The sequence below is a fragment of the Muntiacus reevesi genome, chromosome X (genome assembly GCF_963930625.1).
Source record: "Muntiacus reevesi chromosome X, mMunRee1.1, whole genome shotgun sequence".
Taxonomy (NCBI): Eukaryota; Metazoa; Chordata; class Mammalia; order Artiodactyla; family Cervidae; genus Muntiacus; species Muntiacus reevesi.
The window spans coordinates 23,892,786-23,898,898 of NC_089271.1; the positions used below are offsets into that span (position 1 = coordinate 23,892,786).

At 50.5% G+C, this 6,113-nt stretch overlaps 1 pseudogene; it reads left to right on the plus strand.

The window, feature by feature from the left end:
* The first annotated feature begins 2,351 nt into the window (after positions 1 to 2,351).
* Positions 2,352 to 3,345, plus strand: LOC136154357 (melanoma-associated antigen B4-like; annotated as a pseudogene).
* The last annotated feature ends 2,768 nt before the right edge of the window (positions 3,346 to 6,113 follow it).

A 6,113-nucleotide genomic window follows, 5' to 3' on the forward strand; every position in this document is an offset into this window, starting at 1 on the left:
CTCACTAACCCCTCAGCCTCTGGTAACCACTGTTTTATTCTCTATTATTAGGGGTTCAACTTTGATTTTTAGATTCTATATATAAGTTAGATCATTAATACTTGTCTCTCTGTGTCTGACATTTCACTTAGCATAAAGTCCTCCTAGGATCATTTACCTAGTTAAAAATGATGGGAGTTCTCAACATACACAAAAATATCATAACTATGGGATGATATAAGTTACATAGTTAGATCCTGGCACTAATTTCACAATGTATGCAAATATCAAAAACACTGTATAAAATATATATAGAAAACAATATACATTTGTCAAAATAGAAAGAAAAATACCAAAATAGAATAGCAAGTAACACAGTAATTGCACACAAAGACAAAATTTCATTTCAGAAAATTTCATTAATGACACTGATATCAGTGAAGAGAGAACCCAGGGAGAGCTGTCAGGCTAAGGAGTTGCCTCTGTTTCTCCATGGGTTCTTGAGGACCGTGGTGCAGGTAGGGGTCTGAAGTTAGAAAAGGAAAGGATTCCAGGAGTCCTAGAACTCAATGCAAGTTCCCTAACTGGGAACACTGAAACTCGCAGATTTCTCACCTCCCGCAGGAATTTCCAGGAAGTCTCAGGTATAAGGGTCCAGGTGAGATGTACATGCACTTCACGCCAGGAGTCTCAGGAGTTGACGTCTTCGATGTGAGGCCTTGGCCTCAGGTCAGCAGATGGGATGTAGCCCCCCAGCACCTACATGGGTCAAGGAAAATATGGACAGAGAACAGAGCATCACTCACCACAGAAGAGGGAACCCAAGAGAGCCCTCACTGTTGGTCTTAGGGGCTCCAGGATGGTTGTTAGGTTCGGACTCACAAATACTTCCTGCTGGGTGTGCAGACAGAAGTGAGTACGAAGGGATAAGGCCAGTTGACTGAGCTCAGCACAGGGATGTCCCAGGACCCCTTAAGAGTCAATGAAAGGACCACATCCTCATCCAGTGGGAAGCTTCCCCAGAAACCCGCCCACCCAGGCCCCACCCCTGCTGTCCTCCTGGAGCCCAGATGCACATAACAGAAAGTGACATCCCCCTAACCACACTGGGGGTACTATGCCATCTTTGACAGTACTGCTATCTCTGGGAGCTGCTGTAGCTCCATCCAGAGATGGTGACCAGAGGGAGGAGGTCCAAGTTTCAATCAGGTGTAAAGGCGTGAGGTGACATAAGTTACCAGTGTGGAGACACACCCCAGAACCCCCAATCCATTTTCCCTCCAAGAAAGGGGCCACACAGCCCCAACCAACCCTGCTCTCGACCCAGAGGCTTGGGCCTGGGTCTTAGGCCCCAAGTCCATCCACTTCACACATGGGGTCTCCGGAAGAAATGCCTGGGTCCAGGGGTGGTGGATCTGGGTTCAGGGTTGGTGGACCCTGGCTCTGTTCAGTAGAGGGAAAGTTTGGGACCCAGTGGAGTAAAGGAGGGACCCTTGGGGGGACTGAGGGTCTCCATGACCCAGAATGGCAGCCATGCATAACACCCCATGCACCACGACTTGGCCAGGGAGCATCTGGGCAGTTCTACAGGCTGAGGGGCTCCCTGACTGTGATCCAGGATGTGGGACACTCCAGGAGGAGGGGACCTCGATCTGAGAGGCTGGCAGCTGGTCAGTAGATGGAGGATGTCAGGGCTCGGGATGAGTCAGGGTGAGGACCATCCTGCCTGTCACACAGGTGACTCAGGACCTCTCCTGTCGTCAGCGCTTCCTCCCAGCCAAACATGGGGAAGGGGGGCTGCAGTCTGAGAGGGGAGGTTAGAGCTTAGGTTTGAAGGGGCAGCCGCCAGGCAGCAGAACAGCAGGTCCCGTGACCCTTCGACTGGGGGCTGAGCACTCCCTCCTCTCCTCCTCCTGGGTGACAGGGAAGGTGTCAGTGTCAACTTCAGAGCAGGAGAGGGAACAGGGTGGGGGGGAAGGGTTGGATATGGGAGTCTTGCCCCAATTTTCATCCTGACTCTGAATGTGAACTGAGAGAAACTGCCTCCCTTGCCAGCTCCCACAGGCCCCCCTCTAACGCCCAGGCAGGGCTGTCTGGCTGCGCCCCAGGGCTCACCCTCACTTCCTCCTCAGTGGTCTCAGGGGACAGGCTCACCAGGAGAACAGGAGCTCTGTGGGTCCTAGAGCTGTGGTCTCAAGGACCCTGCAGAAGCGCCCTTGGTTCAAGTCAGGAAGGACTCTCCCTGATGAAGGTGCTCACAGTATCTCTTTATCCATCCTCCAGGTGCCCGCCTTACCTGCTCTCCTGCCAGCATTCTCGCCTGCGGTCCCTGACCTGTGTCACCATGCCTCGGAGGCACAACAATAAGTATCATGCCCACGGGAAACGCCACCTGGTCCAAGGGGACACTCAGTGTCCCCAGGAGGCTCAGAACAGTGCTGCTGCAGCCCCAAAATAGGAGTGCCCCTCCTCCCTTCCCTCAAGGTTCTCCCCGGAGCTTCCCTGCTACTGGCGATTGCCAGGAGCTTCAGGGAGCCATGGCCCCTAGCTTTCCTGATGCAGGGGTTTCCTGCGCAGGATCTGATGAAGGTGCCCAGGGCACAGAGGAGGAAAGTGCAGGTGCCTCCCAGGCAGCCTCGGCCACTCAGAGCACTTGCAAAGATCCTCTGACCAGGAAGGTCAGCATGCTGGTGGAGTTCCTGCTGGAGAAGTACCCCAAGGAGCCCATCACGCAGCACACCCTGCTGAAGGTCATCAGTACAGGCAGCACTTCCCCGAGATTCTCAGGAGAGCCTCTGAGCACCTGGAGCTGGTGTTTGGCCTGGAGCTGATGGAAGTCGACCACGGCAGGAACATTTATGTCCTCATCAGCAAGCTCAACCCTGGGGGCAACGAAGGTCCAAGTGATCAGGGAGGCTGCCCAAATCCGGTCTCCTGATGATGCTCCTGGGGGTCATCTTCATGAATGGTAATCGGGCCACCGAGGAGGAGGTCTGGGAATTCCTCAGTGTGTTGGGGGTCTATGCTGGGAGGAGGCACTTGATCTTTGGGGAGCCCAGAAGGCTCATCACCAAAGATCTGGTGCAGAAGAAGTTCTTGAATTACCTCCAGGTGCCCAATAGTGATCCTCTGTGCTACGAGTTCCTGTGGGGCCCGAGAACTTGTGCTGAGACCAGTAAGATGAAGGTGCTGGAGGTTCAGGCCTAGATCCACGGTGTAGTCCCTAGTGCCTTCCCAGACCTCTATGACGAGACTCTGAGAGATCAGGCGGAGAGAGCAGGGCTGAGAAGCATAACTCAGGCTCCAGCTATGGCCGAGGCCAGTGCCCCTTCCAGGGCCAAGTCCTGCAGCTCCTCCCACATCTAGGGAGGGAGGCCAGGGCGCTTTGTTTCCTTTGTGTTGGAAGAGAGCAGTCATGCTCCTAAATACTGCAGGGTAGTAGGGGTGGAGGGAACAATACCCATGTGTTCTTACAGTTTTAAGTAGTAAGGGAGTTTAGGTGCAGTTCGTTTTAACAAAATATATATCTTTTTTCCTTTATCCATATGAGTAATATCTAGTGAAATATAGATAATTTAGGTAGGTAGTTAGATAAAGAGATGAAGGAAGTGTTTAGTATTTTCAAATGTTAATTACTTTTCATAAGGTTTATTGTCCTTTAGAATACAAATGTATGGATCATATAAATCATAGTTCTTTGCTGCTTTAAAATTTTTAAAGCCACCATTTGCCTATTTATAAAACACACTGAAAGTACTGAATATGTTGTTCACAATCCAAACAAGATAACAAGACATTGGAATAGAATTTTTACAAATAGTAGACAAGCTTCTAAATAGTGAAGAGTAGTAGTGGTGGAGCAAACCAAATTTGATCTCATTTCACTTTCTGTTTTACATGAGTAACTTCTATGTATTATTTCTTTCTTTTTTTTCCAAAGGTTTTATTTCTAAGAGTTTGTTTTTCTTCAGAACATGAATTTGGTAATGATGTTGCTGTTATGTTTACTGCCATTTTGAGAGTTTTAAAGTTACAGTTTTGGTAGATGTAAAAGAAATTCACGAACCATTTATATTGTTTTTATGATCTGGAAGTAGGTAACATGGCACTGATATGACCCAGCAATCCCACTTCTGGGCATATACACCGAGGAAACCAGATCTGAAAGAGACAGTGCACCCCAATGAAAGGGAGATTTTTCATGGTAATGCGAAAGACAACCACAGAAAATATTGATAAACAAAAAGTATTAAGAAAAATAAAAGCCTTTAATTTCCAGTTTGCCTTGTTTCACCTAACCTTTCTTTTGGGAAAAATAAAAAATACTTTGACTTAATTTAGTTCATTTAAGAATACTTGTTTCTTAAAAGGACTGTGCCTAGAATATAACCCTGCCCCTCTACACCTCCCATTGGCAAATTTGGGAATGTGGGTATGATGCACCCCACACATTTCCTTTTAGACCATCTCAGGAGGTGAGGAACTTAGGCTCAGGGGCCAGCCTCAGGAGGAATTTCAGGTCAGGCCAAGAGTCAAGCAGAGGACCATGAGGACTAAGGGAACCACTTACATTATAAAAGTGGGGACACCACAGAATCCCTCCCCTAGGGTCAGCCATGAGTGACCACAGGCAGGCATGCCTACGAGAGAGCCTTTACATCCTCTGAGGCGGTCTCAGGGAATTCAAGGCTGTAGCACGAGAGGACAAGCCTCCCTAGGACATGGGAAGTCAGTGTGAGGACCTGGAGAGAGGACCGAGGGGAACCCCAACCCAAGGGAGAGAGGAACACATAGCCCCAGCACTGTTTCAGTTCTGAGAGCCCCAGGCAGAGGTAATCAGATGTGTCACCCACTTGCTTCCAGCTTGGGAGGACTCTGGTCAATATGGGGAAGAGGCCCAGACCCTGAGAGAGTGAGTATTCTCAAGGTCACCGTCCCCAGAGCAAGAGAGGCCAGAGAATCCTGCCCTCTGCTGCTAGTTCTCAGAAGTCCCCCAAAACACCTGTGGGTAAACATGACCTACTCTGATTTCTATATCTGGGGGCTGAGGGTGTTATGGGTTTTGGTATAAGGCCGGCTGACACGGCATAGGGGAAATTTCCAGGTGGTCTAGAAGTTAGGGTGAGGACCAGAGGATGCAGGGGAACAGGAAAACCATAGCAATGGGGCAGTCATAGTCCGTCCCTGCTGTCAGTACTGGCAGACACTTGGATAGATGTCAGGCTGAGCAGAGGAACCATCGATCCCCCTCAGGGTGACAGAAAAGTGAGGACAGTAATAGTGAAGAGAGGGAGGATATATAGGTTTGACTTCCCAGGAGTCAAACTGAGGAGCTTGAGCGAGGACTGGTGGGGCCAGCCATCAGAAGGCCTTAATTTGCCAGCCATAGCTTTCTGTCTTGAGAGACCACAGGTAGATGTGGTAGGTTAGGCGATCCTTGCTTTCTTCTATTGGGTCTCAGAGAGTTGTGGGCCTTACTCTGAGCACATGTCCTCAGGTAAAGACAGAGGAGCTGCAAGACCTCCCAGGAGTTCCACTGAGAACCTTGCGGGGTGACTAAGGGAACAAACTCAACCTCCTGAGTCTTGGGGACAACAGAGTCTAGCCATGCCCCTGCTTTCGGCACTTGAAGGCTCTGCGCAGGGTTGTTGGGCACGGGCTCCTTAACACCAGGTCTAAGGGAGGGGACGTCTTTAGCCTGGAGGGCAGAAGGGTGGTCCCAGGCTCTATGTGCAGCCAAGATGAGAGCATTGAGTAGGGAGTGAGCACCCAGTGATGGAGAGGATTCCTGGAGCACCTGGACGGAGAGGATTCCACAGAGCCATCAGCACTGGGTTCCCCTGACAGGGCAGACAGCTGGGGATCCCCTCGCTTCTATCTCATGGGTCCCAGGGGCCACAGAGGTGTCAACTTCAGAACAGCAGAGGGGAGGAAACCCAGGCCCTGTCTACTGTCTGCATGACAATCCTGAAGATGAACTGAGCAGACCCCCCACTCTGAAACACAGACGGTCTCACTGGCAGCCACTGCTGTCACCCTAGTGACACTCTGGTAGGGCTAGCATCCTGAAGCCCAGCACTCACTCTCACTTCCTTCTCAGGGGTCTCAGGGGACAGGCTGACCAGGAGAACAGG